Source organism: Varroa destructor, unplaced genomic scaffold (genome assembly GCF_002443255.2).
Source record: "Varroa destructor unplaced genomic scaffold, Vdes_3.0 BEIS01000005.1, whole genome shotgun sequence".
In the NCBI taxonomy this organism is placed as follows: Eukaryota; Metazoa; Arthropoda; class Arachnida; order Mesostigmata; family Varroidae; genus Varroa; species Varroa destructor.
Window position 1 is genome coordinate 27839568 of NW_019211458.1, and position 26844 is coordinate 27866411.

Sequence of the window (26844 nt, forward strand, 5' to 3'; positions counted from 1 at the left end):
GCGCGGCTATGCCCTAGAACAAGTTGCTAAAAGGAGGAAGGCGTTGTGCCCTTACAACAAGTTCAGTCCAGCCAGTTGTTGCCCCATACAACTCAGTCGCAGCTGTTGTTAGGGCTGGCCTGTTGCAGCATAGCTGGGGAAGTAATGGAATCACGAATATGGACACGTCGCTTTACTCTTTCGAGGAGAGCAAAGTACAACTCGTCTTCGTGTTAGTCAAATTGATTTGATGGGTTAAGTGGCATCGGGGTCGTCGCTTTAATGGAAACGGCGTTATTTTTGGTAATAGCACCATGGATAATTGCTTTTTCCATGAGCGATAATTCATGAAATATGTACTCACATAAGCAAAAATACTATGTCTGCTTAGATCCCTCAGATAGATATTATCACTTATTAAGGGCGAAAGCCAGCCTCTAATTTAACTGAATTTCTCGAATCGAAGTATCCCCTAAAGAGTGATGTAGTATTATGGGAAGAATGAAAAAAGCAAAAAAATGGTTAGAAAACTATTTCTTTAAATTGAATTAATAAGATGAAGCGGTACAATATTCCAGCTTTGCTATATGACGAGTGAAAATGCAATTGACGGTTGCCTGTTAGACAGGCGATGTCGGGCATCCTTTGCTGAGGCGCCCATTATCTTCCCATATTGGATTTAGTCTGGTTCAAAGCCATTTCACAGAGTTCCGTTTGTAGAAAGCATATAATTAATTTCGGCTCTTTGATAAAGGGGTGAGGCTAATGAAAATTCCAAGCACGCCCACTAAACGTTATTCTAGAATATGGCCTGCTTCACACTTGGTTCATTAACTGTATGCCATAATAATGTTAGTGAAACTTAGAATCGTCTGATCATGTATATAAAAACGTAATAGTACGTGAAAATACGGAGTGACCGTTTATCTGTCGACGACTCTCAAAGGAGACGGGGGCTCCTAAAATTCAATTCAGGCTGCAAAAAAAGAACCTTTGCCAAAAGTATAGGGCTAAACGCATTAGCAATTGTGTGAAACACACAACTTTATGTCTTGCTTTCGTTGTATATGTATACAAAGACCTCGTCGCCGCGAACGTGACCCTTCAACTTGAAACCGGTATCGGTCTGCTGAGGAAAGTGGCAGAAGTTGGTAGAAACGCTTGTTTCAAGCTTGTATCTTAAACATCAACAGTCAAACGATGAACGAGTACAGGACAGTTGGCCTGAACGCGAACATAAACTTCGAAAGTCTTCCTCTGGGATTTCTCTAGTTAGTTAGCTAAATGCCGCTTAGGTTGGACGGGTCCTCGGCCAAGCGTGCATTTCAGATGAAACAACAATGTTCATCTGGTCGCACAGAATGTTCATCGGACGACCGAACACGGAATGGATTACACTAGATTGTAATCCGGGTTTTTTTTCGTACCTATAGCAACATGACGAATGGCTGTAATCGGTCGTCTAAAAAGCTTGCAAAAGACCCGGCACACTTCTGCCAATAGCTAAAATCGTTGTCATAATAGGTCTGCTTGAATTCGACTGACTGCACGTTATGAACCAATTAATCTATTGCTTTCCACAAGTGTTGACGCGGCCCTGTGATCTACGGCAGGTATAACGTGGCGCTCACACCATGACGGTAAAGTCATAAAGGATAGCACAGCAGTGAATCGGCAATAGCAGGAGTATTCACAGGGTAACAGACCCAAGCCCGCTGCATGATGGGCTTATTGTGATTCATCACTTAGTTTTCGTTTCTGTAGGGCGTTCTTTGGTGCGGCCGGCCGTATTGGACGGTACGAACTCAGCAGTGATAGATAGCTACGGGCGAGCTTTAGGAGTAACATTGCAGTTAGTTAAGTTACTGGGCAGAACAGCAGAACGTCACCGCGTCAGGAATGTCGAATCGACTGACGAATCTAGTTTTTGCTACTAATAGCGTTATTATTACAGATCACAAATAGCACTAACTCTGATACAGTACCAATCAACAGGGAAGCGTTCGGCTTGGACAAGGTAGGAAAAATGAGACGTACATCTCTTTATCACCGCCATTCTCATTACAAACGCTAACGAACTACGGACGAAGCCATATCTATTAGGTAACAGGTCGTTGAGTTGCGTCGCGTCTCCGCAACGGCAATGCTAAGATAGTCTCACTTCGATCGGTCAATAGGAAACAATAAGGGGAACTTTTTGCTTATATAGTAGCTAGAATATCGAAGGCAAAAAACAACAACAGCTTAGCTGGATGCAGAAGAATTGCTCGAGCGACAAGCAGGTCGTCCGACTTCTTCGTTCAGAGGTCGAAATATGCGCAAACGAGCTTTCCTACTGACGATAGTATTTTCATCATCCACCTAGGTGGAACCATTTGTCCGGATAGGACATGATGCGTTCCGTTGACGTGCGATTGCAGACGCCGACAAACTGGGCCAGCTAGTGTTGCGTTGATTTGTTTTACGAAGCGAACGGATAGAGCCGAGATGACGATGACCTTGCATGAGCATCATGGATGTTTGTTTGGCTCAAATTGGTCAATATTCGAACGTCTACCATCCGGCCGTGATGTGCGCGGCGACGCTTATGACTCAAAAAGAAACGTAACGAGAAAATTGTTACCTGCAACAATCAAATATATACATTCGATAATTATTGAAGGGTAGATTAAAGCTGTGCCCTAGAACCGTCCGAAACGGTAGGTAATCGGTTATTGCACTTCTAAAAAACTACAATTTATTTACTCGCATAACTGTTTCATCGTGACCTTTATTTGCTATCACTGATCACTGTAGATGATCGATAACGAACGCCGACGACAAATAGCTACCGTTTTCGGTGGCAGAAATGTTCGTTGCTAATCTGACTTATTGGCGTGCATGTACCTGCCTCATGCAAGATATCTTCACGCACGAGCGATCTAACGCCCCGTCGAGCATTACAATTAGCTAAAATACCTTTATCTAATTGAAACGCACGCGGTGCATCGTCTTCGCCAAATGGCGTATTTTTGTCATAAACAAAACAACGTTCCATTGCATTCTGTAAGTTCGTTCTTCGCTTGATATGCTATTTTACAATTGGCACATGGGTTTAAATTCAAAGCTTAGTCTCCGAAGTAGCTTTTAGGAAGAAATTGATAGCTTCTATCGCTGAACAATACGTTACTTGAAGATATGTCTACGATCAGTAAAAATGTTGCCCTTTCGAGTAGTCAAACTTAATAGTCGTTCGTAGTTTTCGTTTGTCCTCTCCAACTGTAGACCAGCACGTTTAGACAATAATTGCAAAGTCAACGAACAATGAGGTCTCAGTTAGTTCATCAAGAAGCTAATCGCGGCTAGAACTCGATAAATAAATGAGTGAATAAATAAATAAAATCTGACTGGTCGCCGTTGTCGTTAATGAGAGACGGAGTCACTTCCGGAAATGTTGAAGCTGGCGCCCGACGCGTAAAACAAATGTGGCATTGATTATCTAAGTTTTGCAGGTCTGCGGAGACATTCACAAGGCCGATGCTGCCAATAAGGGCCAGTGAGACGATAAAAGCGTCCGTCCATAGCCCAGTTGGTTGCCGTTCGTTTATGGCTGGCTGAAATGTAGGAGGACGCCGATGTGAGGTCGGGCTGAGGTGCTCAAGGCAGAGTCTTTTGCCGGTATCATTTTCCCTGCGCGCTGCCGTTTGCGTTTGCTATGTCTACTGCTTCTATCGCGGGTCTTGAATTTACAGAAAAAACTGGTCCGACACGTTGTTTGGGTCGTGCAATCTCGAGAGTGGTAGAAACCATGGTTGCGACAGGTGGTGGCAAACAATGGGGAGCAGACAAATCAGCGAAATGGCGACGGCCGCAATGGACGGGAAAGGAACGCCGTAAAACCAGAAGTGTGGCAACAGAAAGCAGTCATCTCGTGGGCCTTTTGTTAGACGCAAACGATGCTGGCTGCTGTAGCGACAAAGGGCGAAACAAAAGCTTTATGAAAGACGAATACCATCGCCGCTATGTGTGGCCTACGAAAATTAATCGTTGGCCGGCGCAGTCGGCTCAACTAGCGGAAAGCCGATGGAGAGTTCACGTCGCGAAGACGTCGGCCGAGGCAGACCAGATGCAGCAGCCACTAAGCTCGCTGTCTACGGTGACAGGGTGTCAGCCACGCAGAGAGGCAGAAGGTAGCCGCTACTCCACGTAAGGTCGCCAGAGCTGACGCCGCGAAAGTCAACTTTGCAAAGCAAATATTATCGAAATCCGCTCACTGATAGCAACAGAACGGCAATACTCTGTAGAGCCTTGACAGATTGTACTCCGAGAACATACGACGCCCGTGGGTTATACGGTCGACGATACCTCCTCCGCTAGCCCTTCTTTTCTACTAGGTCTTGTCCTACCCATCCGGGCTGGTTGTATGGTATATATATATATACATATATATATATATATATGCGATAAGAGGCGAACGCTATTCGAATCACTCGGTGCGTATCGGTTAACCTTACATTGGCTGTGACAGGAAACAGGACTAGCGCCTGTGAAAATGCATTCGTCAAGCGCGGTTGGGTTTGTGAGCCGCTGTTTTTCTTTCTGTATCTTTATATCATACACAACAGCATAATTTACTACAAGCGTTTGCTTCTGGGTCTCCTTTAAGCAAGCTACGGCAGTTCACGCTACTCACCGTTGAGTGCAATTGGCGATTAGCTGTGACAAACTGGTTTTCCATTTTTCGTCACTGTCCCGGGCGGAGTGTGAGGCTACTGACAGAGATGTGCATTTACATAAGCATTTATGTCTGTGTCGGGGGACTAATTAACAAAAGCAACGGATTTCGTCGCCGTAACACAATGGTACTCAAACACGTGTCGCACTAGCTATTCCTATGGCAAATGCGCGGAACAGGTTGGCACGTCATCACTATGATTCTAACGAGAGCTGGCTGGGGTTTCAGCTGGAGAAAAAGTGCGCAAAAATTGAGACAAAGGGCGGTTAAAGAGAACGAATAAGAGTCGTAACGTCATTCATAAGTACCACAGCGATGGGAAACATTCGTATCCAGAGGACTAGATCTGTGTCTTAACGCCGAACCCAGCAAGGAATTCGTGGCCGATAGACAAACAACGGTGTGAACATATCCCTGTGTAGAATGTGTATGTGCGCGCAAGCAGGGAGTGCTGTCGATCGCCGGTAGAGCGCCATTATGTACATTGAGACGTCAGGGAATGGGTACATACAGGCCTATCGAAGTGCCCTGAAGACCGAGTGTAAAAGACTTCGTAAACTTCAGGTAAAGGTTAGGTTGTTAGGTAAAGGCAAAAGCCGGAACAATAGACAGAAAAGATATAACAATTACTGTATGTTTTTCTGTACCTGGTTGATATTGACTATAACGTCACAACAATCTTTAATCTGAATCTCGAAGGTTCCTTTTGATATTTAATATTTTGTCTTTTTTGTGAAAGCTGGAACCGGGACGGACAATTATACCTTTGTGAAATAGTTTTATAATGAAAATAAATATCTGCCGCTTTATTAAACACAACTTGTATCTAATAAGGAAAAGTTGTATTCGTTTTATTAGGTCGAAATATTTCTTAATTAAGTTCTCGAACACGACTTTTTTTTTTAAAATATATTCAAAAAGTCAACTTTTTCGCCTTAGAGTGAGTTCAAACTTCAATTCGTTCTCGAATTAAGACCTTTTATCATTCTGAAGGCGAACTTAGTAAGTTTACATCCAGTAAATTTATATGTCTCATTTTTTATGAAGTTTGAATTATACACATAAGCACAGTATCCAACAAAAGGGACTCGTTTCCATAGTTGATGTAATGGTACTTTGAATTTCGAAGGAATAACTAGTTATCAAATAGCTATCACACCGTACAAAGATGGAACTGACCCACGGAGTATCTGTCCGTAACAATTCTACTGGGAGCAATTTCATTGTGGCCTTCAACGAGTATTTTCTGTGCTCTTTTAGTAGCGATCTCAAAAACACGTACCTGCTCTAATAAGTCAAGCACTTCAATCAAATAAATATCACCAGCAATAAAAGTATCGTTGCAGAATTACTGTATCTCATAAAATCAGTTGAAATTGGTGATATATTACGTAAAGTATAATTTTTTTTCCTACTATAGGCATATTCGGCCGAAACGTAAATGGGGCATCGAACTTCAACGATGTATTCTCTACCATACAATAAATGTTATACACGTTTATAAAGCTGTTGTCATCAACGGTTCACCTGTATACTACATCTTACCACACTGTGGTTCAATCTGTTTGTAAAAATAGCCAAACAACTGTGAGCGAAATCATCTTCTCTGTTAGTTGAAATAGTACATCTACATGTATGTTGCTATTAAGAGCGTCTACGCTAATGGCCTATCTGATGGCTCTGAAGCTAGTAGATTTCATTTTATGGCTATATGTTTATATCTACAGAGTCATGAAGTTACCGTGTAAGAGGCGACAAACCATTAATTATTACCGCCAATTAGCCTCCAAAAAGCTCCGATTGTCCAAAGTCCGATCTGGAGCTCTCGAGTGGAGGACGTCTGCTGGGACCAAAATCTGATACCCACAATGTGCGCAATATTCAGTGTTTCTAATTCTATCGATAGGATTATTGGAACTCTTCATTATTTTTCATTTCACTGTTATGCAATATATGTCCTTGCCGTCGATCACATTGTAGCATGTTTACCGATACGCGTAACCTCAGTTTTCCGAACCGGACACATACCCCCGGGGGGGGGGGCCATGCAATTTAAGATATTTTTCCAGCTTTTTGCTGAGAAACACATATAACCGAATAACTATACTATTGTGTGGATCTAGGACGGTGATAGGGCATCTTTGGTTGTCTGCGACCTTTTCATGTCAATTTTTTTTAAATATCTATTATATAGTTCAATTGAATGCTACTCCTTCTAGCGACTGATTTCCCGAGGAAGCGGCATCCGCCTTTGTTGTCAACAATGCTGTTTTACTCAACTGTCACATCTGACCGGGCCCACGATGATCCAAAAGTAACAGAAGAGATACGGCGCTGTAAACAGGGATGACTAATGAAATCAGAATATTCCACAATAAAAGTATGCATACAAAAAAATATAGTATATTAGATATAGTTCGTTCGATCGCAGTGTTCTACCAACAAAGAGTGCCGTCAGGCGAGAATTCAGACTCGATTGTATCTATGACAGCGAAAAGTTGGAACCGTTGCTCTGTGGATCCCCAACTGACAAGTGGCAAGCTCATCGTCTTCTGAACGTGCATCTTTATGGCTGACAAACAATGCATGATAATACCGAAGAGCCTGCATGTGCCAGGCTAGACCCGCGCTAGGGAGGTGTTACATTGTGGATCTGACGTGCGACCAGCATAACAGAAGGGCAATGCCAGTGCCAAACAGCCAAGATGTATCGATGTTTGAAAGGCATCGACAAGACGGCAACGGCACCACCAGTATAGAATGTGATGCGGTTCTGATCCTCTGGTATCATTGCGACCGTTGATTCTGATGATTTCACTGTTGTTCGCGGCAATGTGCGATTAATATTGAGTTTTCCTTTGCTGTATTCGAGAAACCGAGGGGCAACAGTAGCATCGAGTCAGACTCGCGCGATCTGATCCGTTCACTGACGCGTCCCGACGCGCGTCGAAACCTGAAGGTCACGGCGTATCGTAAACCGGAAGTACACAAATAATTGTTCGCATGACTGAATAGCTGCTCGCTGATGTGACTGAGCCTGTAAATATACCTGTATCTAGACTGGCACAGATTTTCGTCAAAAGTTCGGCAATTGACGGATGCTCAAAAACCTGGTGCGACACTCATGCTTTCCGTTGTTCCGACGCCTGCCCGCCTTAATATCGTTTGTTAGTGGTCGGTGACGTTACACGTGCTGAACGACGCTCTGTTATTCCACCATTGAGGTCAATAGTTTTTTTTTTTAACCTGATACGAAAAAAGAAGAACGAGACAGAAATGAACGAAACCGAAGGGACGCCAATGGATTTACCCTAGCCGATTTCCAATCGTGCACATTTAACTAAGTACAAGGTATATACCGCGACTGCCTCATACGCTCAAAACAATGACTCACCAATATTACTGATGATTTTATGGCATTGTGACAACTTGACGATTAACTTCTTCTTCTTCGTCTATCCTACTACAGTTGCATGTAATGAACTTATCGTCTACCCAGGACCTCTCGCCAGAAGAGGAGATCGCAGAAGGATAATTGTAAAGCAAACACTGAATCTGGCAATATAATTGAGTTTGCAACCATGCCATTTTGGCTATACGGGTAAACATCCCTTAGCAAGTTTCGAACTTAATCGAATCATATTTTACACATTTTTTCTCGCACGGCAACTGGAATAAGGATTCTAATTTAATAAGGGGTTAACTTGGATCACTCGTGTACATTTACGAACTCAACAAGCATCCATATTTGCGTACTGCTGCCCCTATACGTATCGTACGTGTTATCCTGTTAGAATCTACGTTATTCCGTTGTGGAGCCGTGTCGAGTGCTGATCACCCTTCGCTGGCAGGAGTTGCAGTCATCAAGGTGAAGGTAAATAGAAAAACGTGTTAAAGTTTAATTACCATATTTTGATATGACTCATTTTTGGCATTATGACATTTGCATCACCCTTGTTGATTGTGCAGTAGTAAGTGATGACGAGATAGATCGTTGATCGTATTCAGTTGTTGGTAAAGCCTAGTGCTTTAATGTGTCATTGGTTGCCTTTGTCAGTCGATCGTTTTAACATAACAACGAGCGAACTTCCGCGAATCGTTATACAACGGTAACCTCTCTAGCAAGGGACGACCACTGCGTGTACAGATAACAGGCAGCTACAAGTAACCGCATAGATAATAATGTAGGAAAAAAACAAGCCAGTCACATCGCTTAGGTTTCAACGAGCCGAGAGATTATAGCAAAGCTGGCCTTTAGCACGCTTCAGTCTTCAGTTCCGTTCCGTAAAAGCGTGTTACCGTTACAACACCGTCTGGTGAATAATAGAATCAATAACAACTCTATGATTCCAGTGCGGTACTGAGAACTGTCATAGAAATATTCTGTCATTTGTTAAATTCAAATTAATTTGAATTAAATACGCAAGCCTCAAGGCCGCATCAGACTGAAATCAACCAAGCCGCCCGTCCCGTTTAACTTAATCAATATAGAGCAAGAACGAAATCAGCATCGCTGTCAAGTTACTGCGAGCAATACTTGACAAATCTTAATAACTAGAATAAGCGGAACACACATCCCACGCAACGAATATAGGTTGGTTATATATAATATAGAAAAAAATACCTAACCCGAAAACTGCATTACCTAGCTACGGAGGATATCTGGTAGGCTGATGGAGTTTAACTTGCTTTGAGTGATGATGTACACAAAACGTGAAACGTGACAATTCCCTAGCCGTTAAATAAGACTTCATTGGCAAGCAAGCGGACTTTGATAATCCACAAAGATCCATACATCACGCTGGCTCGTTGATACCGCATGTAAATACTGAGGAATTGTCAGCTGAGAAAGGAGTTTGCAAAAATCTGCGTTTAGGAAAACCCTTAGATAAGAGACTAAGACTTAACATAGTCATGCTAATATAGCATTTTAGGGGCATAATTTAAGCGTTAAGTCCAGTCTTAGTCCACAGGTCAAGGCAAGTTCCTTTGAGGATGAACTGAACCAAAATAACCGTTCTATCAAGGCTGATTGGGTTGCCCCATGTGTTAACGGAACATTGAGAAGCTTCATAAAGGACACGTTTTACAAATGCTTACAGAAAGGCTAACTGTACTATAGCTATATTCAGCGTTAACCGGTTTATCCTCGAAGTACCAAATGTCTGTGGTAGAGGACGATATGTCTTATGAAGGCCCGGTGGTCACCAAAATAAACATTATCTAGTCTGCTTGCAAAGAACACGATGCCTAAGGATAGTACCTTCCTATAAAGGATAAATGAGTTTACAACTGAACCTTCCACAGTTGCTCGTTTTAATCAATCGTCACTCAAGACCGCGTTGCCTATGCGTACAATTAACAAGCGGCTGGTCCAATCAAATCTGAATTGATCACAGGATGACAACAGTAGTAGTAGTAGTAGTAGTAATTACCTCTGAAGACACGTCGTGGGAGGTAGTATCAAAAGTTTTCGCTGCATCTAACAAAGGGTTACATCTATTAATGGCCTATAAAGGAGACGCTTGCTCCATCGTAGAAGCGGATGATGTAGTTATAAATATGGCAAAAGAAAAGCGGAGGTGAACGTTTACAGAACACTTTCTTTCAAAGAATTTCGAGTTAAAGAAAATTATAGTTTTGAGTCTATAGTTTGTTGAATATGATTGCTGCCCTCAGCTGTAAATAAAGGAACCACTTAGCGATGCTAGAAAAACAGAAGTCTAAAGAAAGTGCCAGCGGGTGGGCAATGTTTGCTGGAACATTTTAGATGGTAGAACAGCAGTATACGAACCAGTGGAGTGGGCTTACATGGACATGCCAAATGAAAAAAACTAAATTTTCGCTAACAAATGAAAAACTAAGGAAGGGGCAAAGGGAACGTCCTGAAATAATTAAGGAATGTGATCCTAGCGCGACAAGGTGTACCCACTTTTGCGTGAAAAGATGCAAATAATTCAGCTACTTCGTTCCAGCTTTTTAAAAGTTATATCGTCAGATTCTGCAGTATTTGATCGAGAAATCTCTCAGTACGACCGCAGATTTCGTTAGCCAGACGCCATAACGATTTAGCGTCAGTTGAAGACATTATAGTCTCGCCAATATATCTGCTGCACTCTCAACTACGATCTGATTGATATTTTTTTTCTATGCTTTGCTAGAAGTGAGCCGTCTGCAATCGGTCAGATTTTTTCACCAGGAAAACAATATTGTAAATATTCTATAGGGTCTCGTTTAAGAAAATAACTGAGGAGTTTACTCGTACGATGGTCTCCAATTAACAAAGACAAGACTACTGAAGTACAGACAAAAATAATTTATTTAATAATTTTTTCGGATTCCTCGAGTTGGATTCAAGGACAAGTGTCGCAAAATGCAAGAAGAGAATCTCTACCATATCCGCACCGGACGGCAAAAATGGGTCATCTCTATACGTTTCAGATTTTTCGCCCATCATTCAATCAGGTACCGCTAATAAGAAGGAAAGATTTAATAGGTAATTTAGAGATTTCTTTTCTGTAGCCAGCAAATTTATGTTTCTTGATATTTGAATTTATGTTTCTTGATATTTCTTGGAAGTGAATTACAACGTTGCCATTTATTCCCACAATAGTTTCATCGACTTTTCGAAAGTAAGTTTCACGTACAAGGTCCTAGCTGTAGGCAGCACTTTATAACCTGTATCTATCCATCAGACAATAGAACGAATTGGATAGAATGCATACCCCTTGCCAGTAATTTTGCTAATTATTCAAATTTACTTTTTACTCGAATGTCACATATATGAATATAGGCTACGGTTGTTTGTGCGAGCATATTTGGCAAATTGCCCTAATCCCAGGTTAGGGAAACAAGGGATGCGACCCGTGTAGATGAAGTGGACCTCCTTTGAGCGATATGCCCATTGCCTATATGAGCAGCAGGCACATTTATCATTATCATCATCATCATCATTATTCAGAAATTGTTTTTATAGAGCCTGGTGGTTGTTTGTCTAGTTCTGGGAGTCTGTTATGCACGCGAACGACATGTATATTTACGTGCAATGGAGACAATTCTAGCAGAGACAGATTTTCGACTACACGTGAAGAGCAAATCTATGCAGAAGACGGCCAAGTGTTGCCGATAATGTCAGCAGAGATGGTTATAGTTTTTGCTGTTGACTGTTTTCGGCAGTCGAAGCGTTACTGTGTGTTACCATCCATTTGTTCTTCCTGTTCCCTTTTTTTTTTTTTTTCGCATACACAGCGAATCGTCCGTCTAAGCCTTGACTTATATTTTGCTCGGCATCGCTCTCTCCCTCCATCGCACCATCAAGACTGCCGGTGTCTCTCCTACCATCGTCTTCTTCGCTGGATTTATGTGTGCTCTATTCATCTGGTCCTGTCGTGTTGCTTTGCCTTTACGGTTTGTTCAATGTCGCATGTTCGCATGTAGTAACGTCATCGACCTCGCAGAGCTGCTGTACGCTGCTGTTGGCCAGTGCTTCTTGGGGCTGGGGGCGGAGGTGGCTTGATCAGCCGTCTTGTGTTTGTCCCATTGTGCTTGAAGCTTCTATCGATCTCGGCGTTGCCATTGCGTTCGAATAGCCAGAAGCAGATACATCGATAGCTACGGGTACTACAACCCCTTCAATGCGACCAACCGTACGCTTCAGACGTCGAGTGGCACAGCTGTCCTCGGCGTGATGGGAAGTTTTACATCGGTTACCAAATGATACAGAGCAATTATAACCTCGCTGGAGACATCATCTTTAAAGTCAAGCTATAGCCATGACATTGAATTACTATCCTATGCTGAACAAGCACCGAGGAGCCGCATACTATAATCGTATTTAATATGGGCTGATTCATTTCTACAACAACATTGCATGTTTGCGCCTTGAGAACAATTGGCTTCTTCCAGTATACCTCATTAGTAATATAAGTCATACGACCAAATTTCTTGAGAACGGCTTTAGGAGGAAAAGTGACAGCTAGATAGGTAAGTCTAAGTCTCAGTTCGGCTCCAAACCACTTGTGTATTGGGGTAGTGCCTGGCATCCAGAAGCTGAAGGGTAGTAATTTCTGAAAATTAACGGCGGCAGAAGTGCTCTTGAAGTGATGACATATTTTTTTGTGCCTAATTTGTTAAATCTATTTGGGTTGCTGAGGCGGACTTAAGCCCGCGACGACAACGCCGATGACTACCTTTGTCTCTACTGGGTCTTCCAGAACTAGTTTAAAATCTTTCTTTCTCTAGCCTTGCTGCCTTTTCACTGCGTCGGACCTACTGTTGCTGCTAACTGGTACATCAGAGGCTGGAGGAGTGCCCGAACGCTGTTACTGCGAACGACTGACTCCGAGTAAAGATAGCATAAAATTCAAGACAGACAGCGGTGGAAGTGCACGTAAAAATGCGCATCGGCTGGGTGATCGCCGCTCTCAATGGGCATGAAAAACACTGAAGAAACAGTGAGGTACGTCACAACGACGAGAAATACATAAGCTGTTCCTATTTAGGGCACTAGCTATAAACATGCTAGCTCGACCCGTACATTTAGCTTTAACCTGGCGCTGCGCCTGACAGAGAAATACGGCAGCCCAGATAAAGGTCTTTTTAACGAGAAGAGATTATTCGCTGTTACTCTCGACAAGACAATAACGGTGCGTCCTATATATGCGGGTTGTCAACACCAAAGCTTCAGCTTATGCCCAAAAGTCATTCACGAATGCCTACAGTTTGGCGGATCGCCAAAATAAGCTAAACCGTCGATTTCTTTTTTCATGTTACCAATTATTTTGATGTTTTAGCTACAAATCACAGTAATGCTTGAAAATGGTTTTCAATAACGTATATAAGACACCTTCTTGTTTATACAAACTATGGTGTTTTTGTGTTGGTGGCGAGATCGAAGACTGCCATCCGTACCTGTCTCGTTCAACCAGAGGCACCCTTTGAGTGAAATAAGCGAATGTTACGAAAATGTCAATCAAGAGCGCAATAATAGTATGATGCACTGACGAGCGCGGTAATAAATTTAGCCTGCATTACGTAATCACTTCATAATTACATCTCCACATACGTTGTATATTGCGCGTACAACGAGAAAAAATCGAACTCTGTATTGCTGTTCAGTATCAACTACCACGCTATAATAGAATATAGTAGATAGTTAGATTTTTTTCGGTTAGGTTCAGCAGTACGCACAAATGGGACCTTGAAACCGATAGTTATCCTAGTCAGGTAGTAGAGGTACTGAGCGACGAGAATCAGATGCGTTCAGCGCTTTGCTATCCAGGAACTATTCTAGATCGAGTTAGATGACACAGACACTGAATGGCCCTCTTTGCCAGTTAGATCAATGCTTCTAAGTCCGTACGTTTCACACGTACACCCCACGATCTAGGCTCTGGGCACGTGCTAAATCGTAGAACTTATGACATCGAAACACAAAGAAAGAAGGAGTCGAGGGTGAGGAGCAATCGACAAAGAAAGGTCGAAAGAGTCACAATGCTACTATTAGCGTTATAGCACTACGGGGTACGGCAGCATGGGTAGAAGTAGTGGCCACAGCCGGCGGAATAGAATAAACATAAGAAATAGTCGGGACTCCTACACAGTGATAAACAAGCAGACAGGAAGACGAAGTAGGGCCATCAGAATCTGTAAGAATCCTGCCAGTGGTAGCTGCCATAGTGGCAAAAACGCACACCCTTCAAAGGAGTCTGAATAGCTTTGTCGTCTTGTTCTGGTGTAGTGACCAAATGCTTGCCCAGGATTCAACAGAAAGGTAATGAGTGAGAAAAACGGGGGGAGGGTGTCGTTAGAATAAATTGTGACAACGAAAACAACAGATGTGTCCTTTCTCAATTCTGCCCTCTGTGCATTTTGACAGTGACGACGACTTCAACAGCGTATGCGGCAAATGGTAAAAAGGCGATCTTCTTCGTTGTTGGTTAAAACCGAATGATGATAATTGTAATTGTTCGTGCTTCGTAAGAGGACTAGCCAACGTGCATGTGTCCGCAACTGCCAAATTTGATCAAGCAGAGATCGTTTCCTAACCAGCCAATACCTTCTTTAGCACGTGTCGGTTCACGCGCCGCACGAGCCCGTAGCAACATAGAAAGACAATGATAAACCATAGTAATTGTTACAACACAACATTTGTTGAAATTTCACTTGTAACTCTGACAACTTAACTACCATAAACATTTAGGCGACCATGTCCCATCATCTAGTACTTGAGACAGTAAAAATGAACGCAGCTCTCTTAATAAAATATACTTAGTCTTGGGACGTGACGTAATGCTCAAACTGACCGTGACCTAACCCAATGCATTGTCGGATTTCTTACAACTTCGACACAGAAAACTTTTACAGAAAAAGCGAAGACGTTATAGTAAGTTGATATAATAATAAAATTCGTTTTATGTTAGTCGATGATGTAACTTTGCTGTAAAAAACACTTCAAAATCAACTACATTTGCTTAGCTTCGCGGATCATATCTTATCGATTATACGTAAAAAATATGGCCCTCACTTCCAATAGCTAGTCCATCCGATCGTTTAAGTTCTATTATTTAGTGAAGATAATCAGGTGATTTACGTTCAGGTTTATATTGGTACTGATAGATCTACGCATACCTATATAAATAACCCTAGTCATTTTTATTATCAGCGATCATAATTTACTTGCAAATATCTCACTATTAGTGCTGCTATTACAGATTCCACTCTATAAAACCAGTAAGCAATAATATAAAGACAGGCAAAATAGCCTCCGTCCATTGCGAACTAGGTTGAGCATTATTACTAAACGCGATTATTGTTATCTGAGGCACAACATTTATTTAAATTTGTTCCAACATTGTTAGACTTTTTTTGCCATTTTTGCCCTTAACTTTTCATCGATAGTATTTCACCCGTCGCGTCTCAATGTTGACCGTGTCTGATCATTAAATGAGGCTAACATGACATGAAGCCTATCCGACTTCAACATGTGACAATGCCACCTTCGGCGAAAGTTGCTTGCACCTAAAGGATCTACAAGTTCCGTACCAAGATATAGTCTGATAATTATATGAACACGCGATTTCGTCTAACCTCGCTATGCACAAATTTATCCAGAAGCAAATTGTAGCTTCCCTTATCGCGCAATGGGTTATGGCATGTCGACTTTTCTCCTGTATTTTTCCTGCCCCACTCCCTCATTGTCTGCCTCATCATCAGTTGTTTCATTCCCCGGTCGCCTCGGATTTTTTTATTTTTTTTCAATAAGTGAGGACGTGTTACGGTTGAGGCATCGCACTTCATTACAGCTAACAAATTTCAGCATTTACTACGTACGATGACGACGGACAATGCAATAGTGACGATAAGAAATTGTCTTTGCTGTCAGTGACCTTCTCAGTGGCTCTGCATGAAATGGAAAGTCCTTTGATCATTATCAACAAGTGAGAAAAATGGACTAGACTAGTCACAATGGTATATACCAGTCAAGTGAACAGGCCGTAGTTTACTGATTAGTGCCATTGTCTGCTAAACAATGCGTGTAATGTCTGGCGTATGCAGGACTGGGGTTAAAAGTCGCTCGCATAATGCTGTCGTTCCCGAAGTGACCGCGTCTGCTAGCACTGGCACATAATTCCTAGTAATGTCGTTTTGTTATGGTTCGTCGTAGCCAACGATCAAATATGAGACTGTGCCGACGTGTATTTACGTGCACTCATTACACATACCGATGCACACAGAGAGATTTGACTAGCTGCATAAGTGGCGTTAGCGACTATGGCCATAGTAGCGGCATTGCTGATATTATGCGTAATGCGTTTGCAGCCGAATATCATAAACCTATCAATTCTTTGAGTCGTATCGGTCCTCAAAGTCTCGTATGTTCATGGGTGGAAGTCTTTGTGGGTCCGTGTAGGGGTGCAGCGGTTGAGTCGATACCCGGAGGTTGGAATATACCTGTAACCATGAAAGTCATCACACTTCATGGGCGTACACGTGAATCAACAAGGTAAATCCTTAAGGGTCGGTCTGAAAAAAACTCTGAAAAATGCAAATATCGTACGACCAAGAAAAATAACATTTAGTAGAGTGTTTATTCAGTTTTAATGTTCGATTGAGCTTTGTTAGACGTGCGCTTGCTGCCACTGCTGTTTGCGCACGTGCTTATACGTGAGCTGCTAGGCTCGTGACATTCTGATTGTAAGAACAGTGGGTCGTAGCATAGCAGATTTGCCTACTAGATATGTGACGTACCCTAGATTCAAATCTGGACGTGGACGATGAGAAGGTTTAGTCTGAGACAACACTTAAATGCCAAGGCAGTATCGAACTCTGGGTTCTCGCAATACTGATTCCAAGTATATCAGAACTGACAAGAGCCAAATTACAATGTAGCGTTTAGTATACGCGTTTGACAGTAAATCTGTGATCAGTGAAATAGCCACCATTCGGCTGAGCCGAGGTCTATCGATAGGCACAAGTGGACGCGATATCTGCAGACGAACGAAAAAAGGAGTCGGAATGGCGGGCAATTTGATTTGTATTGGACTAATTAACCGTTAGAGACGAGAACGATAAAGCTGTTGGATGTCTGGTTATGACGCTAGCAGTCATAATTACGATAACAAAACCAGCCAAATGAAGCCGATGTGCTGAAAGAAGCATGGCCAAACGGATAGAAGCCATCCGATGATTGTCTGAACATATGATCAGAGTCGTTCGCGGAAAGACACTGTTGCAGATTGCTTTCTTGGCTATTATTCCTTTCGATAGAATCATTATCGCTATGGTAGGTCGTGGTCAACTAACGCGTATAGGTTTTCTGCTCACTGAAAGCCTTCTACTTACACACGAAAGCATTCACATACAGAGTACTTATACAGGAGTATCTACTTCATGTACAAATAACTGTCCCTTTATTTTTCTCTCTCTTTCAAGCTTCTTGATATTACATACAATATCCCTGTATGCATATGTGTCGCACATAGGGACATGTGCGTAGCATGTAATCCGTTTGCTATCTGGAACTTTGTCACGGTAAGACCACAACTATATCAGATGTTACCTGTTTCCGCAGATAAAACAAATCGGCGGAGAAGATAAATGTTGAATTTTTTCGTTGTCGTTAAGTGATCAAGGCGCAGGGAGTTCGCGCAAGGAAACGAACAAATTTTCGGTTAGTTGTTGTCCTATCACTGTTAAAATGGGCCATGTATCTATATGCATTTCAATAGAATAATGCCAGAAACGAAGTTATTTAGTCGCGGCGTCGGCATGGCGATTACTTACACGTAAACACGTTTTTGTATATGTGGTATAAGCACATATTCTGTTCTGCCAGACCATTCTGCCAACAAAACAGAGACAAGCGGTTCTGTCAGCGACACCCGGTTAAGAATACCATAGAACGGCAGGGAATACTCTGTTAGAGCAGTAGAGTAGTTAACCACTTCCTGATTACGGCGCTTTTCATTATCGGTATTGGGATGCCGACGAAATTTGAATGTGTTCTGGACATCAACAAGCTTCTCTTTGTGGGGCCGAGTGTTCCGATGCGCCGCAACGTTTAATAAACATATATGCCTGTTTGACATATATATGGATTCATAGAATTGCCTATGGTCGTGTGCACATCGAGAGCGGCAAAAGCAGGCACCACCAACAACGACGGCAACGAGCACACAGCAGTTATCAGGTGCGCCATATATGACATGCTCCATCGCTGGAGAGTGCCTTATCTGTTGGTTCTAACAAGAATGTGGACTACTCAAATATTTGATTAATTATGTAATATATCTGACGAGCCTAACGTATCCGAGATAATGTACAAGCACGCGTCCTTCAGCGTTAGACCTTATACTGTACCCACTATAGATTTTCGTGGAAAACCAGCTTCACTTCCGGTTTTTTAGTAATCTTGTCGTTAGTTTTATATTTTTTTTATCGGTATAACCAGCTTTGGCTATGAACTTTCACCAAGTCTGCGGTGTGTGTATACATATATATATATGTTCACATTTGATAAATTAACAACAATTGCAGCAGAACGATTTTCCGACTTAGTGATTTATCTTTAAGGCTCTTAGAATGGTTCAACATGTTAGCTTTCAATGTCATCGAAGAATGCCTTCGGGCTTTAGAAAAGCCTCCTCTAGAAACTAAGACCGTACGTGCATCATCTATGACTCAACGGGCTTGTGCTAGTCAAGCCTTGGGCATCTTCTCTTACGTAACATCCCGCTTAGCAATTCCGTATTTTGTCAAATGCTAAAATTGAGCTTTATTTTTATTGAGCAGTTTTTTTCTTACGATGTTCTCGGCGTATCTTGGAATGTATAGTAATATATATGTCAGTCGGTTCTGAAAGTCGAAACCACACACGGATAGCTATCCCATGAGTGAAAGCACTCGAAGCGTGAATAGCCGTCTACGCTTAGCCTTACTCCAACCTAACTAAGCTGGCACGATTGTAACGGCTGCACAGGTATTGCGTCCTTTTTATCGCGTTTTCTGCGCAGGAGGATGCATGAAGATCCGCATCTATAATACCAGTTCTATTTCAATAGGTTCGAATGTTACACGAATGTCGTGGGTCTAAATGCCAAGAGAAGAAATTTGTGGCGGATGCAGTGGTCTTCCGTTAAACCCCTTACAATCTATTGACGTTCAATATTCATATAGAATATTGGGTCCTCAGAGCAGGTAAAGCATAGAATTCTAGACGATTTGAGAAAATGTATCGCTGCTACACTGAGCTTGAAGGGACGTTAATACGTTATCATACGAAGATCCTGCTGAAAGAAATAAACCGCCTTTATGTTTAGTATCAGAATTAGGTATTATACTCGGTTCTATCCTAGAATGACTGAACGCTTATACTGAAAATAGTTAAAAACGTCCATTGAAGAACGATTCAGCTACCAATGATCGAATCATCCCCCCTTATCCAACGCGGGTGGAGCCTGTCTTTAAGCACTTGCGCATAACTATTTACGATATGCTAGCTCATCTACCCGCTTGTTGATAGATAATGCTCAGAATTTAAGCGAAAGCTCCCATAGCAATTTCACTTCTTCGACAAATCTCATTCTCATTTGTTCGGACCAGTGCAGGTGTTAATCTAAATAGCTTGTTTCCGGTGACATTGCGTTCGTGCGATAATTGTTCATCCGTGCATAATAGAAAATTGATCGAGCGATCTAGTTCTCCTTAATGGCCTTACTCACGAACAGGACGATAGTATACAGAAGATGCAAAAGTAAATGCTTATTAGACACAGGCTGTGCGCGACTTTTGCTCATTACAACCCTTTAGAGTGCACGCTTCCATAAAAAAGCGTTCGTAACTGCTACAGAATGCACGACAGAAACGTTACGGACAACGGGCACGAAGCAAGCTATCGAACACGAATGACACACTGAGTCTCGTCAGCGGCGACATCATATCAAAATCAGGCGTCTTCCAGGGAACTGTGTAGCATAGTCACAAAAAAGCAAAACTGTCCTCACTGAGGTGCGAGCATCGAGGTGGTATAAAGGTCATTTCGCACCGCTTCAACAATAATGAAGTGAATAATTAAAGGACGGCGGAACCTATACTGCGCACGGCAACAAGTGGGAGGTTCTTCAATCGCGTAGTTCTGGAGCGAGACGTAATTAGGACTCGGTGTTAAATCTGTTTGTGGGAATCGGCAGCCGATAATTATACTGTACTGTTTGCGTAAACAACTTTCGAAACACGTTTCATACGAATATACATAGAAAGATAACGATCGTCGTCAGCCAAGCCACGTTAGCAGAAGTGAGCTATTTATTATTTTTCCTTAATATCTAGATGCTGTAAAAACTGTCCGCTACGGTGTCGTGTCTGTAGTCGTTCACTGAAACGGAACGGGGCCCGTATCGTGGGCGGCTAGAAACGATTCTACGTCACGCTTCCAAAAGTCAAAGAGCGTTCAAGATAGCTTTATCAATCACTTAATATAGCATCTACTATTTCAGTACTGAATTTTACAGCAAACACACATCCCTCTTGTACGAATGAAACTTATGGCAAGCATTGCGTAGAATTATACACGATTAATTAACGAAGAAAACCGGCGTGCCGCGTTTACGAAACCACATACGCGTAGCTATTGGTTACAATTTCTTCGTTTCGCTAGTGGCTTAATGGCTTGAGGATCTATGGCACATTTGTTGATTTTGAACTCGAAATGGTCATTTGTATAATCCACTTGATGCAGTGCGTAGAGGGTTCGAACGTTTTGCCATTCAAAATACGACAGCGTAGGGAGTTACTAGTGCTCCAATAAATTTTTCGACGTAATCCTCGTGAAAAAGAATGCTGCACGTGAAGACTATTAGTTATTCTCATATCGTCGCTAGCGTTGGAAGAGCCTGAAGTGAGGTTCTTCGTTTTTTTTTTGCCTTTCGAATCACATACGAAAAAACGGGAAGCCAATAATCAATAATTTGCCAAACAACAACATAACTGAGCCTATACATCGACCCTGAAATCGATAAGGACTGTCCTTTAGTTAAATAATTACTTCGCATTGCTGCTTAGATAGCGTAACAGGTAAACTAAACTGACCGGCCAAAGCGCAGAACCAGAGGCCCATGGTCTAACAAATCAAACAAATGCTAATTGCACCATCATCCAACAGGGCACCTCTGGTAACGCACAAACAACTCATATTTTAGAAAAGACCTCTTTGAATATTTTGCCTAACTAATGGCTGAGCCCAAAGTATCTCCAATTATAATCATTGCAAACGTCCTGGATGGCTTTTCACAGCCCAAAAATTTCCGTGACGATACAGCGGGATCGGCTATGGCGTACAAACTGGAAATGCTACATTCAATCGAGACATATTCATCGGAAAGCAAAATGCGTTTAGGCCTAAATAGCTAACCGACAAACAACCTACTATATATATTTTCTTTTACGTTAGATTTGATCTGATATAACGTTTTTGACGTACGAGTCGCTGTGGTCAAGAAGACTGAGATAAAACACTATACAACCATACTGTATTTCTCAGTAAAGCGACCCAACAGGGAAACTAGCAGAAATGAGCTCTTGATTTTCAGCGACCACCAATACGCACCCAATAAATCGTGATTTGTCGATATGCTACCAAATGACTGGGACGAGATGATGCCCGGTACGTTGAGAGAACGATCCAATTTCCTAATTCTAATCTTCAGACAGATGTAATACGAAAGAACTCAAGCTTACACAAGCATACATACAACATGTGCTTGCGTAAGCTTGAATATGGTCGCGGGAGAAATTTTATTTAGGCGAAGTAGATGGTCAAAATACACTAACGAAGTGGGCCCAAAAAATAGCCGTGCCGATTTGAAAAAGAATGATGATTAAGACAAAAAAATACAGCTAAAATTGAGCCAACTTAGTTGCAAAGTCATCCCAAATCGTCTCCCTATCAGAAGAACAGATTGATCAAGTTAATTTATTCTAACAATAGAATACACTTAGCTTAGATAAAAACACTTCAAGTGACCATGATTTGTTGAGATAATATTTAACTAATATCCAGATACACAGGAAACCGATTACCTTGAACCGCCTAGGGACACTTCACCGAACGAACGAGGGTTGACAGTTGCAGAAGATATTGGTATAGATTAACAATCATAGTTCCAAAGGGCTGGGGATCCGTTAGGCAAGTTTAACCTTCTTCATTCATTCATTCATTCAGCATAGTCCGCCGGCAACGTTTCTGACGCGGGGATGGGCAATGCCGAACAGAGAACGGAGCGAATATGTTTCTATCGAGTTTTTTCACAGCTCTACATAGTTAGACTGTACCGTATTCGGTTTATTTCGCTAGCGATCTGCACTCTGGTCAGCCAGAATGGGGCCTTATTCGTCAGCACGTTGGCTTAGCTAAAAAATCGCTGTGTTTCTTTGATGATGATAACGCCAAATGGGAACAAGCCATTCTCCAGTGTGTACGTAATTACTTAAGAAAAGCTCAGTAGCATTCATTTTGCTGAAGCAGGCTGTACGACGAACGTCGAAGAGACTGCGGACGTCAGGGCGACCACACACTCTGCAAAAAACGCTTGATAATAGAAGAATAAATAATCATCACAAGGTATATTTGCTATTCACTAATTAACTCGTTGCTAAAAGTAACACTTCTTACGTGAAAATTTCCGTTCGCTACAAGAAAAAACGTGGAAAACACGCGATACGTATGGGTGGACGTTTTGCTTTAGGGCCTGGACAATTCGGTTCGACTTTACTAGTTGCGTTTTCAATGAATACAACATTAATATTACAAGTATTAATTAGTTGGCTAGTCTGCGTTAAAAGTACATGAAGAACGTACACTGTTTCAGGTTGGGTAGCCAAGCATAGCTAGAAATAGGCTTAATGAATGGCATCGGTTTTCGATCACTCCTCGCTATGACCCGATTGGTATTTCATCATTCAGTTTGTGTCGGCACTTATTTCTTTGCGAGGTCGTCCATGAGCAGAAGGCTAGGCCTGTATGCTCGCTTATTTTATTACGGTGCCTAAAAGCTGCGCTGTCAGTATAACATCAAATGCTTTTTGCAGACAATTCAATAACAAACAACAATTACAATTGATACAAACTCACTTAAGCTTTTTTTTACCGCTTTTTGCCTGACTCTAGCCTAGCGACTGCACATCCAGTTACGACAGGTCACAGCTCCTGCGATAGGCATGTGATGGGTTGACATGGAACGTATAGACGTTAAATAAGGTTTAAAAAAATACGACAACACAAGTGACGCTATGTTTTTAGGCTGCAGCTGTCTCTCAGTCTTTATTTCCTATATATCGAGTCCTGCCGGGTCCGAACCGTGAGGTCATCCAGAAGGGGGGCGGGTTCACGGCATCACTTGCTATTAGTTATATATATAAGATATAGTCCCACTTCAGTCATTTCCTGAGAACAGCAAAGTATCAATAAAAAGACACAACCAAGTTCAAACGTAGAAAACGTTCAGTTATTAACAAACGTACAAGGAAATATACGAAGTTGCTCGATAGTCAATTTCCTTTTCGCTGTTATTATATCTACGCGCTTTTAAAATAGACGTTGTAGATTACAAATGTGCAAAGCTAACTAGCGTATATTGGAGCGTGTCAAAGTAACTGCTAACTACTTGCCCCCAAATGACCCAAATTTGAGACTCTGCACAGAACAAGCCCAGAACCGTATATAACCCTTCCGCAATTCGGAAGCTTTCGTCGCTTAAAGGCCTTTACCTTCTGATTTCGTACAATTTCTACAGCTGAAAAATTTAGTTGTGCGTTTCCAAATGCATTTCTGCATTAATTGATCGGGATGATCGTTACATTACTACAACTGATTAGCTTGCATCGGGTCAAATGAGTCACCTTTGTCACTCAACCGCGCAAAACTTCTATGAATTTTCGCATCTTTTCCCTTCGACGGCTTATGTACAGCCCTAAGCAAACCAACGCTATGCAAACGAGGTGATCTTGGCGTTCATGCGAACCTATTATAATGAACGGGACATTGAGTCGTGCTACATAAATATTCCGAACGATACCTTGACGGAGGATGGATACTTCTGGAATACTCTGAAGACCAATCATACTGTTTCATCTTATTGTCTATTCTGAATAAATATTCTTGTCAATTCCTATTCGTTAGAGGGTCGTTGCGTGTTATGATCGCTTCTTTAAATTTTCTTTGTAGTCAGTGACCTTCTGCTTTGTGATTCGGTCGAATAGGCCTGAAGCACTTAGGTGGCTGAGTACTTTTAGCAGCCACCGTACGTGTGGTTTCGGTGCGCTCAACTAAAGAGCAATCAGCGAACCGGTGAGCCTATTTTCTTTATTAAGTAGAACCAAGCTATAACGTAATCGAGTTTGCGGTAAAGAACGAATGCGTTTCGGCTAAAAGCGATGAATACATATGATAACGATAATGATGATGATGCAAACAACCCCCAGGTACTTCAGCACCGTTGTATAGCAGCAGACCGCGTAAACAGAAATTTCTACTGTTATCTTCGTAACAGGCTATCGCTAAAACAGAGGGATGTACAAAAGATAGTCAATTAGCGAGATTCGGTCACGATAGCCTGATAATGGCCGACTGACTGATCAATGTCGCTGAAACTAATGTTCTTTTTTTTTTTTCTATTTATGCCCAGTTGGGAACAGAAATAGGATAAAATTTGCTATTCGAGAAAATAAACATCCAAATGCTAAACACTTACATAGAAGAAGAAGAGGAAAGACTGCAGGTGCCTGATCAACCTAGATTAAGTACTAATAGGTAATCATCAGCGGTGTTTCGGTGTTGTCGTCCTGCTCGGTGTCTGTCCCAGATCTAAATGTACGACTAAAGACACTTTATTTGACAGATATTATTAGCTTTTCCTTGTTATTGCCCACATGATTCGCTTATATAACACCGCAGCTTGTGCGGTATAGTTAAATGTTCGCAGCTGGCGACATTGGGGCAAAAAGTCATGGTGACATCAGCGCCAATCACCACCCATTTCACATTGAATCCTTAGCTGAGTGCGTGCGTTAGAAGGCGTCTTATATCGAATAGGTTGGATCATTTTGATCTTAAAGTTGAAGCGGGCTTAGCTTATAACATCATCTGGCAAAAATATTCTGCTGCTACCGCGGTCGTACCAAAGGCAAACGGAGAGAAATTGACGGAAGAACTACCGTCACGTCTTCCATAACCAGATGATCTATCGTTGTAGCTGCATTAAAAATCATCAGTCACAAGCGATTACCGGAACCTAGCCCAGCGGTGACAGCGAAGCCAAGGTTAGCGTCTTTTTATCTGACCGAGATTCGTTACATACACTTGATCATGTGCCATATTCAGAATTATAATGCCGAAATATGTCAACACCATTCAATTTGCATTATTGCTTAGGGGACCATAAAATATATAACGCTCCCACCCCATCGGGAGCTGAACCAATCGACGATCAAACGAACGGTACACCATTGTTACCCCCCTAAAATACATATTGACCCTACCAACTGTTTGAATATAGTCAATGAATGAAAAAAGTACCCAAGTATATATGATTTTGGAACCATGCTAACTAGTTAGCGCCGTCAAGAGCATATACGACGCCTGTAACAGTGAATATTACAAGCATAATTTATAAACTCCAATCAAAGTTTCCTTTACCGCGAAATCGTTCGTGGACAAATTTTACGCGAGGTTCTGATCGTCCGTTTTTTATGACTCAGTATGGACGAGGTCAATCAATGACCCTTTAAGGCCATTCGACTTACTAGGGTACGTAGCAAGTGACTTTACTTCACTGACAGTTACTCTCTCTCTCTCTCTATATATATATATATATATATATATATAGATAGATAGATAGATCAATCGTATAATATGTCCTGGTAGCTGGAATGTTTTCGTTGGCGTTTGCGGATGGGCTTACAGGATAGAATTACAGATATGACCTAAAAAAATAGAGAAATCTTAACATAATCTTAATAAAATTGCAATTTTAATAATGTTAAGAAAACCTTGTTAGTAATGTTCGAGAGTGTTTTATTCAAGCGTCACGATTACCATGTAGCATCAGTGGTAATTTGTACTTCTTATATGTGCAGCGTGCAGAATGACGGACGGTGTCGGGTATGGCCGCTCGTTTGTATGAACTGCAGCGATGTCGTAAACAGCCGTACAGAGCATTACCCATCGAGCGTAAATAACAACGGGGAATAGACGCTAAAGAATGCTTTTTATTCTGTAATGGACGTATTCGTTCTTACCTGATACACGATTTGCTCAGCCTCGATTGAGTTTCATTCCTGGAGAAAGCTTCCATAGTTTAAGCGCGGCATTTTATTAATGGAACTTGCCCAAGATACTATTGAGTTTTTCATTTCATCATATTTCCATTATTCCTTCTGTGTTTTTTGTGTTTGTTTAATGTAAAATGAAGGAATTCATTTGCATGTGCCAGTTATATCCAGAAATGTTTTATCTAGGTTTTAGCAGACCTACTACAGACTACGTATCGACGATGATCGGCATATTAGCGTGATTTTTATGACGACTATCACACATACCATAGACACATGTTCATCATACTGAAATCTGCATATACAGATATATCTATATATATATA

The 26844-nt window shown here is 41.8% G+C and overlaps 1 protein-coding gene across 1 annotated transcript in view; it reads left to right on the forward strand.

Moving 5' to 3' along the window:
- Positions 1 to 26844, forward strand: part of LOC111250640 (uncharacterized) — a 69948-nt gene that overhangs the window by 18801 nt on the left and 24303 nt on the right. Inside the window, exon 2 of the mRNA XM_086991635.1 lies at positions 11052 to 11158. The gene's annotated coding sequence lies outside the window, so the exon portion shown is untranslated. The remainder of the gene's footprint in view (positions 1 to 11051; positions 11159 to 26844) is intronic.